Source organism: Macaca mulatta, chromosome 4 (assembly GCF_049350105.2).
Source record: "Macaca mulatta isolate MMU2019108-1 chromosome 4, T2T-MMU8v2.0, whole genome shotgun sequence".
Taxonomy (NCBI): Eukaryota; Metazoa; Chordata; class Mammalia; order Primates; family Cercopithecidae; genus Macaca; species Macaca mulatta.
Window position 1 is genome coordinate 134,632,084 of NC_133409.1, and position 14,611 is coordinate 134,646,694.

Below are 14,611 nucleotides of genomic sequence, written 5' to 3' on the forward strand. Positions count from 1 at the left end.
CAAAGGGATATTAATGACTTTCCCAGGGACCTACAGGTAGTAACAAAGTCAATTTTTCAAGTGAATTCTAGATGACCCCAAAACCACAGTCTTAAACAATTCAATATAATGGCTCAGACCACAAAGTCTCCAATCAAATGTGAGAATATCTTTCTGCATCGATCGAAATGACCATTTTACAGGTGGTTTGCCAAAACAAGTTATTAACTTAAAAAATATAATGCTAACAAGTATAGTCATCTACCCTAACCATTTTCAATATTATCCTAAGTCACATAGAAGACTGAAGTGGAGAAGATAGTTTCGTAACATATTTTTAAAATTCAACCTCATTGAGAGAATGTTTACAATCAATAAAATGAACCTGTTTTAAATACACATTTCAGTAATATTTGACAAATGTCGCACCATGTAAACACAGCAAGATACAGAACAATTCGTCACACAACACTCGCACACCATCATAGTCGATCCTTCCCCCAAGCCTCAAGAAACCTCTGAACTTCACTGTCACTATACATTTGCCCTTTTTCAAATAAATTATAATCATATAGTACATAAGCTTTTTACATCTACTTCTTTGGCTACACAGAATATATGAGATTCATCCATGCTGTTGCATGTATCCACACTTCATTCCTTCTTATTGCTGATTAGTATCCCATTATACAGATATGCTACTATGTATCTACCATTAAGAATGTAGCTCCAGGTTTTTCACAGATGAGCTTTATAAAATTTAGAAAACTCCCTTCTATGCTACTATGTAGCGTTTTCATCATTAAGAACTGAATATGTAAATTCTCTTTCTGCATCTAGTGAAATGACCATATGGTTGTTCCCCTGTAAACTGTTAACACTGTGAATTATATAAACTTTTTAAACCAGCCTTGCATGGATGGAACAGACCCCATTAGTATCATGATGTACTAACCTTTACATATTTTGCTGAGTTTGACGTAACCTTTACATATTTTGCTGAGTTTGACGTAACCTTTACATATTTTGCTGAATTTGATGGAATACTTCAAAGATTTCTGTGTCTGTGTTCATGAGAGATAATAATATGTAGTTCCTTTTTTCCAAATTACTTCATAAGGGTTTAATATCAAGGTCATACAGACCTAAGAAATCTGAAAGAATCTGTGTAAGATCAAATGCTTGATAGCACCAGTGAAAATCATCTTGGCTAGAAATTTTCCTTATGTGAAGATTTTTTTTATATTAAATACAATTTATTTCACATAGATTATTTAGAATTTCTATTTCTTCTATGCCTGCTCTGGTTAATTATGCTTTTACAAGGGTTTGCATATCTCATCTAAGTTGTCAAATTTATGAGCATATTTCCGTATTACACTTTTAATTGTCAGGTCTGTGATATCCCTTCACATCTGAAAACAGTAATTTTTGTTTTTCTCTTTTCTCTTTGATCGGTCTTGTTAGGGTATTATCAATTTTTTTTTTTTTAATCATTTCACAACACTCAACTTTTGAACTTGATTTTCTTGTCTGTTGGTCTGTTTTTTATTTCAGAACTGCTCTTATTTCCTTTCCTTTCTTCTAATCATTTCAGGTTTAATTTGCTCTCCCTTTTCTTGTTTAAGGTATCTCTTCTATTATTCAAGCATTTAAAGCTATAAATTTCCCTACAGATGTTGCTTTACCTGCATTCCACAAATTCTGATATGTTGTGTTTCACTTTCATTTACATCAAAAACTGTTCTAATGTCCCTTATAATTTCTTCTTTAATTCGTGGGTTATTTACAAGTGTTGTTCAAGTATCTGAGAATTTCCCAAATATCTTGGTGTTTCACAAATAATTCCACTGTGGTCACAAAACCTGTACCGTTCAATGCCAATCCTTTTAAATTTGATGAGACTTGTCTCATGCCCCAACATAGGGTCTATCTCATGCATATTCCAAGTAAACTTCAAAAGTGTACTTCAAAAAGTACTTTCAAAAGTACTTCAGAAAGTACTCTGTTGTTGAACTATTCTGTAAACGTCATTTGGGTCCACTTAATTAAGAATGTTACTCAGTTCAAGTCTTCTAAATACGAATTTTGCTCATTTTTTGTTCATTAGTTCTATCAATTATTGAGAGATACATGTTTAAATCTTTTCATTCTTTTCATGGATTTATCTATTTCTTTCAGTTCTGGAAGTTTGCATCTCATGTACTTTGAAGTTCTATTGTTGAGTTATATATTTAGAATTGCTATTAATTTTTATGAATTAGCTCCATCACTATAAAATGTCCTTTTTATTCCGTGGTAATATTTTCTTTCCTGAAATATACTTTGATATTAATATAGTCATTCTAAATTTATTATGCTTTGCACAGAACATCTTTTTCTATCCTTCTTTTAACATGTCAGTGAATTTTTGTATCATCTAGGCTGACAATTTTGGTCTTTCAATTGAAGTTTTTGGACCATTTACATTTAACATAACCACTGATGTAGTTATGTTTAAATCCATTATCTTGCTATTTGTTTTCTTCTATTTACCCACTTGATATTTCTTCCTTTTTTCTCATTTCCAGTAGCATTTCTTAGTATTCCATTTTACTATTAACTTATTAGCTATACCTCTGCTACAGTCTGAATGTATGTGTCCCTCTAAAATTCATTATGTTAGAACCTAAGACCCAATATGGTAGTATCAGGAGGTGATTAGACCATGAGGCTCGAGAGAGTGAGATCACCCCTCTCCCTCTTCTGCCAGGGGAAGACACGGCATTCATCCCCTTTGGAGAACACAGAAACAAGGCACTATCTTCAAAGCAGAGACCAGGCAGGCCCCATCAGACACTGAACCTGCTAGTGCCTAGATGAGGGGACTTCTCAAACTCCAGAACTGTGAGAAAGAGTTTTTGTTTTTAACAAATTACCCAGTCTTGGGCATTATGTTACAGCAGCATGAACTAAGACAACTTCAATGTTTTGTTTTCTGAGGTGCTGCTCTAGGCTTTAAAACCTAATTGCCCCTCAGTACCCATTGGAGATTGTCTTGTGATTTATACAGTTTCTGAAGATAATCTGCAGAATTCTTACCTCATTTATTTGATGTGGCTTTTCTCCTGTGGTCCCTTCTAAGGTTTTTGCTTTGTTGCTTGCATTCAGCACATGATTACGATCTGCCAAGCTTTGTTTATACTCTTGCATTTGTGGGTTTATAACTTGCATCAAATTTGGAAAATTTTTAGCATTATTCCTTCAAACATTTTTTCATCCACCCTCTCTTCTCCCCTTCTGAGACTCCAGCTACACATATTAGATCATTTAAAATTATCCCAGGCAGGTGCAGTGGCTCACGCCTCTAATCCCAGCACTTTGGGAGGCTGAGACAAGTGGATCACTTGAGGTCAGGAGTTAGAGACCAACTTGGCCAACATAGTGAAACCCCATCTCTACCAAAAAATAGAAAAATTAGTCAGGTGTGTCAGCACACACCTGTAGTCCCAGCTGCTTGGGAGGCTGAGGTGGGAGAATCACTTGAACCCAGGAGGCGGAGGTTGCAGTGAGTGGAGATCACTCCAGGAGAAATTGCACACTGCACTCCAGCCTTGGCAACAGAGTGAGACTCTGTCTCAAAAATAAAAATATCCCAAGTTGCTAGAGTTTTTGAAGTTTTAGTCTTTTCGCTCTTTCCACTTCATTTTGCATATATTCTATTGTCACATTTTCAAGTTCAATGATCTTTTCCTCTACATTGTCTAGTCTTCTGTTAAAATTTCACAGGAAGAAATTCACTTCAGATGTGTTTTTCATCTCCAGTAGTTCCATTTTGTCCTTTTAAATCCCATCTCTGGTGGTTCCACTTAGCTCTTTTTATGTCTTCTACTTACTACTCATTATATTAACATTTTCCATTACAATCTTGAGCATATTAGGCATTTCTATTATAGTTATTTTAATATCTACTAATTCCATCATTTCTGGGTCTCTTTCTACCAACTAGTTTTTCCTCCAGATTATGGGTCACATGTTCCTGCCTTTTGGTTTTTTTCTTTTTCTTTTTTCTTTCTTTCTTTTTTTCTTTTTTTGAGATGGAGTCTCGTTCTCTCATCCAGGCTGGAGTGCAATGGCACGATCTCGGCTCACTGCAACTTCCACCTCCTGGGTTCAAGCAAGTCTCCTGCCTCAGCCTCCCGGGTAGCTGGGATTACAGATGCCCGCCACCACACCTGGCTAATTTTTTGTATTTTTAGTAGAGACAGGGTTTCACCATTTTGGCCACACTGATCTTGAACTCCTGACCTCAGGTGATCTGCCCGCCTCGGCCTCCCAAAGCGCTGGGATTACAGGCATGAGATGTTGTTGAATGCTAAATTTTATAGTAATCATTTACAACAGTAATTTCCAATCAGGGTGGATTCTGCCTCCCAAGAGACATGAGGCAATAACTGGAGACATGTTTGGTTATTACAATGGGGGAGTGTTACTGACATTTAGTGAGTAGAAATCAGAAATGCTTCTTAACATCCTGTATGTACCAGAGAGCCCCTGAAAATAAATAAGTTATCCAGCCCAAAACATCATCAGTGACAAGGTTGAGAAGTTCTACTTTAAAGACTGCTGGCAAATCTTTTATTTTTTTTTCTGGCAAATAGGTAAGTTATTTGCACATTAGTGTGAAGCTTTTTTAGGGTAGCATTAGAGCAACCTCCATTCTAAGGCTAATTTAGCCCCACTTCACCTCTCTACTGAATTGCCCACGTAGTCAATAAAATCTCTGAAATCTAGAGAGAAAGAACTCAATTCTTGGCCTTGTATAAGCATACCGGAAATTGCTCATACTAACCCCTAGTAATTGCTCTTTCTTCACAAGTTGCTCATGTTCAGTCTCTGGGGTTTCACTGTACGCATTCACAGACTGGTGCTCAGCTAAACCCTCAAATCAACACCCAAGAACAGTTCTGGTGCTCTCTCTACATACAGCTCTCACTTCAGGTGTTCAGCAATACAAAATTCTAACTGCCTTTGTTTCCCTGAATTTTGATCAATCCTCAACAAAACCATAGCCTTCTGCTGTGGTTAGGTCCCCTTTCCTCGTAATGCAGTTCAGAAATCAGCTCCTGGCAGAAACCTAGGACAATGGTAGAGCTCTCCTTCCCCCTTGTTTTTTCTCCTTTTCTCAGGAATACCAGGCCTGTGCAGTCTACTTTTTAGAAAAATTTGCTTCCTATATTTTCTCCAATTCTCGATCTTGTACGGTGGAAAAGTGAATTCCACACTGTCTTGCTCCCGCACTGCCAGAAGTGTATTCTATATAGTTTAATATATACCTCCAATAACCAGCCTGTTGGACAAAGCAATATTCTGGTACAGATTAGCACATGAGGTGCATATCTAAAAGGCATTCTTAAAATGAAACTATCCATGGTATTAATAAATCATATATTGATAGAGACAACTTTAGGGGATTATTCTAAGGTACAATTTCCAGAGTTTATTTGATTAAGGCCATAAAACAAACAAAACAAAAAAAAACAAAAAAAAAAGGCAGGGAAGGGGGTTTGGATTTAGTGACTGTAACCTTTATTAGAGTTATTAAAATATATACCATTAAAATAGATGGCTAGATATCAAAAATATCCAGTTCTAATTGATAGGCTATTTTTGGCTAAATGAAAAACACCAAATTTTACTACCACGTTGGCTATTAAATCAATGGTTGCAAGGCAGCATGATGTAGTGGTAAAGTATATGAACTCTAGGGTCACATCTTCTCGATTCATATCTTGCCCCTTCCATTATATTTGCCCAATCTCTTCACCTGTAAAATGGGGAACTTCACAGGATTGCTATGAGAAGTAAACTAATTTATTCCTGTAAAGTTCTTTAAACGGTGCCCAGCTCAGTGTCTATTATTTTTTAAAACTTTAAAAGATGTATCACTGTGAACCATAAGTAAGTGAGAGCATTGATCACAAAGAAGCAGCAAAATATAAAAGGGAAAACAGCCACTGGAAAGAAGAAAGAGGATAAGGAGAAAGGAAAAAGGAGGAGGAAAAAGGGCATGCAGGAGGTGCCATAATGAGACAAAACAATAACCTTATCTATATGGTACTTGTAACATTTTAATACCCATATACTTTACCCATCCAATTGTCCTTGAATTGCTATGTTTGAAGAAAAACATCTGCATTTTATGTGTATTGCTATCAGTCATAAAACAAACAGCACATCTGTCTATTGAGCCTAAACCCTCCCTCCTCCTTCCTCATTAAATCTCTATAGCAAAAGCTACTTCATGGCTTGTATCTTCATATAAAGTGACTTAAAAGAATTGCAAAATCCAATTACTTGTTTGGAGAAAAACAAAAACAAGAAACCACATGCGAACTGAACTGAAAGCTAAAAAAAAAAATAGAAACTTGATGAAAATGAAAAGCATTTAATAGAATCAATCCAAGTTTACCATTAAAGTCATCATTCACCATTATTCTCAAGGATTTTGCAAGTCGATCATGCAGGTGTGGGTGTGGGTGTTTTAACTGGACTTAAAATCAATCAATATTGCATAGTTCCTAAAAAGTACACATAGAAAGAATGTCTGGGTGTTAACAATAACTCAGAAAGATCCATAACGTACTACCAGTCAGGGCATCAAAACTCCAGAACAAGTTTTCCTTGCAAAGTTGCTCACTAGGAGGAGTATAAGGTGAATACTAATACATGAGTACAGACCTCAAGGTAAACTGTGTAACACCTTGACTCCTAGTGACTAGGCTGCAGACCAACAAATTTCTATCTACTATCTTTGGCACACGAAGTATACAACCATTTCCCCAGGATCCTGTGTCCCATTAGAAACGAGCACTTTCTTCTACTCCAGAACCTGAATAATCAAATAAAACTTCAGCTGACTCCTCCTAACAGAACAAATTTTTTTCTACGTGTAAGAGACTAGAACTCTTGAAGAACAATCCATCAGGGTTTCTTAAATGTTTTGTGTGATGCATCCATCTAGTTGCCCAGTAACGCCTAGAGGGATAAATGGCAAAAACATTTAAGAATCCCTGCTGGAACCCCTTCATCTCCTCAAAATTCTGGCCTCACCACTTAGCAACTTATTCATAACATTACTCCTTTTCCATAGAAGACATCAAAAGTCAGAAATATCTTCCTCGGCTTCCTACCATTAAGCTTACTAACTCTGATCTATCTCCAATAAATTGAGACTAATCATAATAGCCATAATGTGAAACCTATTTCCTCCACTTTCTGGATAAATCCTATTGTGCTGTAACTACACTTCTTCTGAGTTTCCGTCTTCAACTGTTCCCCTTCTACTTGTCAGCCATTAGGATACCAAGATGATCAACACTCTTCCTTTTTAAGAAAAAGAACAAAAACATTCTTGAATATATGTTGCCATCAACTGCTGCAACTGCCTTATACTTACTCTCTCCACTGCCTAACCTCCTTTCTTCTTCAATTCGGCTTCTGCCCTAATTACCTCACAACTGCTGTTGTTTAGGTCCTTCATGATCTCTTTTACTTCACCTCCCAAGTAGTATCTGACACTACTGGCCCTGCCTCCCTGAATAACTCTCCTCCCTTGACTGACTACCACACATTCACAGGTTTCTTTCTGGCTCTCTCCTTCTGTGCTTTCTAGGTCTTCTTTTCAGTTAATCTTCCTCAGTCCATGTCTTAAATGTTATTACACAGGATTCCATCCCAGGGTCTTTAGTTTTTTTTCACTCTGTATATTCTCTCTAGGTCATCTAATCTAAACCCATCTTTTTTTTTTTTTTTAAATCATATTTTATTTTTTTGAGATGGAGTCTCACTCTGTCACCCAGGCTGGAGCGCAATGACACAAACTCGGCTCACTGCAACCTCCACCTCCCGGGTTCAAGCAATTCTCCTGCCTCAGCCTCCCAAGTAGCTGTGATTACAAGTGCACGCCACCACACCTAGCTAATTCTTTTGTATTTTTTAGTAGAGACAGGGTTTCACCATGTGGGCCAGGCTGGTCTCAAACTCCTGACCTCATGATCCACCCACCTCGGTCTCCCAAAGGGCTGGGACTGCAGGCGTGAGCCACCATGCCTGGCCTACCCATCATTTCTTACACCACCTAAAGTACTATCAAGTCCCAGTTTTGCACAGACACCGGAATTTTTCTAAGGATTCAGATCAATAGACAACTGACTACCAAATATCTTTCATTTGGATGCTCTCACGTCCCTACAAGCCTCAAATTTAACATCTCCAAAAGTGAATAGCCAACATGGTAGTAAAAGTTGGTAATTTTCAATGATTCAAAAATAATTAACCTACCAATTAGGACTGCCTATTTTCAATAATTAGGCATCTATTTTAATGATACATCATCATCTCCCAATAACTTATCTCTGAAAATGACATCTCCACCTTACAAAGCCAAAAACTTGGTAGCAGTTGGCTCCTCTTTTTTGGTCATTCCCTAAATAACATTATCACTAGGTCCTGTTCTTCGTGCTATCACTTATATAACTCCTATTCTACGCAAGTCTCTCCATCCCCATAGCACTGCTCTAGTTTAGGCTAATTCTACCTCATTATCAAAACATTCTCAACTGGTGTTAGCAGACCAGTCTCTTCTCCAGTCTACTCTCCACATTGCTATTCCCCCTCCATACTGCAACCAATTTATCTGAAAAACAATCTCATCATTTCACTCTACGGCTTCTCTGTGATTTGATTAACATTTTTGTAATGTTTTCTTACGCCTGACCCAATAACTTCTCCAGGCTCAATATTCACCACATCTAATTATATACTCTATAATGCCTCTGAATTAAATCTCTTTCAGGATCTTGCGAATGCTATGATTTTCTTCACCCTCTGCCACAAACTTGCTTAGAAATTTCCTAGCCATTGTGGGATCTCAATCTATGACTTCTTCTAGGGTGCATTCCTTCACAGCCTGCCAAGTCTGGACTAGCCTTCTTATATACATTTATTGCACCCTTTCCTGTAACAAATATTTCTCCTGCTAAATTACAATCACTTTTTAAAACCATCTTTTCTCTCCCAGTGGAACAAAAGCTTCAAACATGAGGGGAAATAACGCCTATGTTGCTGATCACTGTACTCCCAGGACCTTGTACAATATACTTAACAAAAGGCACTCAATAAATTGAATGAATAAATATATGAATACTGAATTAACTAAACAGTTGTATTTATATTTAGAATTTCCCTTTACCAGATTTGACTTTTAAATTTGATTCTGCAATACATTGCCTTCATAAGAAATGTTAGTATACCCATATATTACTACCCATAACACTCAAAGAGCTGAGAGTACATGAAAAGATAGTTCTACAAGCATACCTAAAAGAAAATTAGGTGAAGATGGCAGCAAACAAATGGACTACAATAGTGAAAAACCACCAAATTTCCATAATCTCACATGTTAAATAGCACAGTAAAGCTTAAAACAAAAACAAAACAAAACAAAAAAACTGGGAAATCATAAAAACCAAACTCTAATGATGATTTTACCACTCAGTAAATAATCTCAGGAGTTTCCATTTCTTGACCCTTAAAATGGGAGTGACATTAATCCTCTTAAGAGGATTTATTCTACTATAAAGACATATGCATGCATATGTTTATAGCAGCACTATTTACAATAGCAAAGTCATGGAACCAACCCAAATGCTCATCAATAATAGGCTGGATAAAGAAAATGTGGTACATACACACTGTGGAATACTATTCAGCCATAAAAAGGAATGAGATCATATCCTCCACAGGAACACGGATGAAGCTGGAAGCCATCATTCTTAGCAAACTAACACAGGAACAGAAAACCAAACACTGCATGTTTGCACTCACAAGTGGGAGTGGAACAATGAGAATACACAGACACAGGGAGGGAAACACACACCAGGACCTGTTGAGGGGTGAGGAGCTGGGGAAGGGAACTCAGAGGACGGGTCGATAGGTGCAGCAAACCACCATGGCACACTTATACCTATGTAACAAATCTGCATGTCCTGCATATATATCCCAGAACTTAAAGCAAAAAAAAAAGGAAGAGGATTTCACTTGACAAAAGTGTTTGAAAAGTTCTATATATACCACAAAATACTAGTCTTTGTTTCACTGAGTGTCAACATATCAGACACCATTATAGACAATGAGTAAACAAATATAAATAAAAATATATATGTTCTAATGAGCAGGTAGACAGACAATAAGTTCAATAAGCAATAGCAACAAATTCTTCTTTGAAACATTAAAAAAAAAAAGAGAAAGAGAATTAAAAGTAGAGCTGTTTTATACAGAGCTGTCAGTAAGGGCCTCAATGATAAGGTGATTTCTGAGAGAATCCTGAATCAGACAAGTAGCCATCAGGACATCTTGAAGAAGAGCATTCCACACAAAGGTATACAACAAGCACAAAGGCTGTGAGAGAGGAATGTTCCTAACATCCTTAAGAAACCTAAGGTGACCAACGTAAACAAAGGGGAAAGTTAAATAAGAGATGAGGTAAGAAAGGTGGAGGGAGGGATATGGGGATGCCAGATCATAGAGGGATTTGTAGCCATTTTAAAAGATGTTGGCTTTTAGTCTAAGTGAAATGTAAAGCAACTGGAGGGTGATCACTACTGGCTACCAGACTATTCAGTAAGTAGGTAATGGCATATAGGCTATGGTAATTATACAGCAAAAGATAACTTATACCAGGATAGCGGCAGTGAAGGTGGTAAAAAGAAAATAGATTCTAAACATTTTTTGACAAAATCTGTTAATGAATCATGGTAGGGTGCAAGGTTAAAAAGAAGAGTACAAGAGAAAACTAAGAATTTTGGCCTGAGTAAAAAAACGATGAACTTGTCCTTAACTCAGATGGGGAAGATTACATGGAGCAGAAAAAAAAGGCAGAGGATAAATTTTGGGCAACTTAGGTTTAAGATGCCTATTAGACATCGAAATGGAGATTCTGAAAGAAGTTTAATGTGGAAGATTTTTAGAAAAGGGTGGAAAAGACAAGTATATATAGTCATTGACTTCATAAAATAAGGGGAAAATTTGAAAACACATTCCTATTTGGCAAATAAATGGAATCTGCATGTTGACAAAAAGACACTCTAAGAAGGGTTAAGTATATTTGACAAAATTAAAAAGGAGACATTACAAAACCAAAACATAACACTTTCCTGGAGAAGCAATGCTTTCCCTGAGACTGAATACTAAAAGGACCTTTATATAGAAACCACTCAGTAACAGAACAGATGATTAATTCACCACATTCCTACAGAAAACATAATGGTGGCATTCTTAACCTTTTATCTTACAGTTCCTCAATGAAAACTGAGGATCTAAAAATAAATTATCTGTGAAGACTTAATATTGTCTATATATTATTTAGAGTCAGAATTATCTGTTTAGCAGTAACACAGTTTAATTGGTCAAACCAAGAACATTATCCCATTACTACATAGAAGAGAAAGGAGGAAAAGGGGAAGGGGAGGGAGGAGGAAGAGAACCCTATTAAATTTAAAAGACTGTGAGGAGAAACTATGTGATATAATCAAATATAGTGGATATGACATTCCAATACTGAAAGCAAAAAAATAACACTTATAATGTACATTCTACTATAATTTTTCTAACAGCTACGAGGAACATAATTATTTTACTGACTGAAAAGACTATCAAAATACCAATTATGGACAGAGGCTGTTACACTTTGTTAGGACACAGGAAAATTTTAAGTAGTTACTCCTTATATAATGCTCACTTCCTGGCATTCACAACAATATGCAGAAACTTGCCTAAAATTTAGAGTTGGGGAAGGAAAAAAAAAATTATAGTGTACTTCAACCACGGACTTTCCACCCCATAATCACAAAGCTCCACATTTAGAATGAACAGTTATTGTAAAAGGGTTAAACAAAGAAGGAAGGATATTTCTAACAGACAAAATTTGCACAGTTACTAAAATCCAAATCAAGCTGAACAGCATAAGAAAATGTTCAAAGTATTTTATAATTATAAAAGTAATGAACTAAACTCAAATATAAATTAGATCTCTTGTTCTGGTGGTCCTATACAAACTTTAAATTGGAAATATTTTAAGGGCTCAGTTTTATATGGCATCACAAAGATCATTTCACTCATATGCTTTAATTTACACCAAATTTTAATTTACACCAAATTTTAATGTTAAAAGTAGATATCAAAAGATCCAATACCTGTGAACCCTAAAGAAATACTAATGTGCATCAGAAGTAACTCAGGAGACAGTTTGCTAATTGATGAATGCCCCATTAAATTTAAGCCAGGTGTTTTTGGTACTTACGTATGTTCTCTAATGGTTTTTACACGCCCTTAAACATAAGTTTTGACTTCAGAATTATTGAGTACTCTCAAATAAATGTAATATAAAATAGTGAAAGTACATCTAGTTAGTATGATTCCTTCTCCACTGATTCCTACCTCAATGATTTTTCTCTTTCAATACAATCAGCATCTGCACTAAAGAAAACTGAAACTATTAAAACAACTAAAACTAAACAACTGGAACTATTTTCATTAATATTTTCATTTAATTCATTAAAGAGCCTTAGAAAAATTTAGAATCTTTACAAGTTTATTGCTAAGTTAAAGAGAAAAGAACTAGCAGAAGAACACTTAAAAATGAGAGGCAACTGGGCATCCCAAGTCATATTAAGTAGCCATTGACCTCAGGCTTTTTTCATTACTTTGTAGCATGTATAGTATGTAGCACTTACGGAGAGCTGCAAACTAATATAAGAGTAAATCTGAACTCCTTTTTAAGGCTAATGAGCTTTAAAGAAAAGGATTCTTTAAAGGCGATCTGCAATGAATATATGGTAGAGCATAATATTGTACACAAATGTTTGGTGCCCTTCCTTGTAAGAAAATTACATATCCCCACCCTGCTGCACTAACGCATGCATGACCATAACCGCCAAATACAATGTTAGTGGAAATGACATGTCAATTTTGGACAGAAGCTTTAAAAGCCATCCTCCTTTTTCTCTGCCTCTTCAAGGATTAAAGAGTTGCCGATTATATTTTCTAATGTTTCCTGTGACATTTCTGAGATGAAAATTTGCATATTAAGCAAAATGAAGTGGCAAACAAATTTCTAAATATTACATTTAGAAATATCTTCCTCCAACATTTTTGATAGCTACCTGAAGTAACTCAAGTCATTTTATTCTATAAGTATACTTACTTCACATTTGTCCTCCCCTAGAGATGTGACCCTTGCACCTCTGGACTACAGAGGGATTACATACGCTCAGAAAATCAGAACTGAATACATACAAAAGGTTAAGAAATGTTCACTTGTTAAAATAGCTTCTACTTCTTCCTTTGGTGACATGTTTATTCTAAAAATTACAGCAGAGTTCAAACTATTCATCAAACCAATTTTTTAAATGTGATACAAAGTTTTATTTGTTCATTTCTTGCATTTGAAGGACTCTTTGATGACATACTGGGCCTGAGATTCTTTGCCATAGTCCTTAACTACTACGCAACCACAACCAACTTCTTTATAGGGTTTTCCCTCTCTGTCAATTTTACAGAGAGGCCTACACATTCCCCTAGTTGCTTGTTGTCATCAACCTTAATTAAGTTGATTTGATGTTCAGCACAAAGGGCCTCCACCAACTTGACATACAAAGGTTCATCACAGTTGGATGCAAGCACACAAACATGAGCTTGCCACTTGTCTAAGGCTTGGCCAGCTTCACAAATTCCACTGCTAGGCTATTGTGCATAAGGGTGGTCTTTGGAATCTCCTGTAAAGCAGTAGCAGTATTAACACCCATTACATCTTCAGCAACAATGCCCTCTTCTACCACAGCAGTGGGTTCACGTGAAGCCGAATCTTCAAAACAACCAAGTCTTTGCTTAAGCAAGACCTGTTGGTGGAAGGCAAAGAGCCATCAAACTAATTTATGTCTTCACTTTATAACTTAAAAATTATTACTATAACTAACTGAAAACTCTGACCTGAAAATCTGTTATATACCAGCAATTTCTCCTCACAATCTCACTATTCCTAGTTCTCATTACTAGATCTGTTATATACTGTCTACTTTGTAGAACAATTACTGGTATTTTATGACTATGTAAAGTAACATTTTTTCCTGTCACTTTCTAAAATTCAAGAGGTTTCTTCTACATCAATCTTTTAGAAACTAAATTCATGTTGGTTTTTCTATACTCACAATTTATTGATAAACCATGAATTATAATATTGCTTTCTAAGCATTCATCCTTTCAAGCCTAATTAATGTTAGATGGCTTTTATACTAAAAAGCAAATGAACACAGGCAATATAATTGTAGCTTGCGATGTGTAGATAACTAAAACTTGAAAGAAAAATTAAATTTCCTTAGAAGTAAAGCAAACTCAGCCAGGTGCAGGGGCTCATGCCTGTAATCCTAGCACTTTGGGAGGCCGAGGTGGGCGGATCACGAGGTCAGGAGATCGAGACCATCCTGGCTAACAAGAGTGAAACCCCATCTCTACTAAAAATACAAAAAAAAGAAAAAAAGTTAGTCGGGCATGGTGGCGGGCACCTGTAGTCCCAGCTACTCGGGAGGCTGAGGCA

The 14,611-nt window shown here is 36.2% G+C and overlaps 1 protein-coding gene and 1 pseudogene across 2 annotated transcripts in view; both read right to left on the reverse strand.

Annotated features, from left to right (window-relative positions):
• CD2AP (CD2 associated protein) overlaps positions 1-14,611 on the reverse strand; it is a 152,146-nt gene that overhangs the window by 57,505 nt on the left and 80,030 nt on the right.
• LOC144340776 (small ribosomal subunit protein eS12 pseudogene) lies at positions 13,354-13,937 on the reverse strand (annotated as a pseudogene).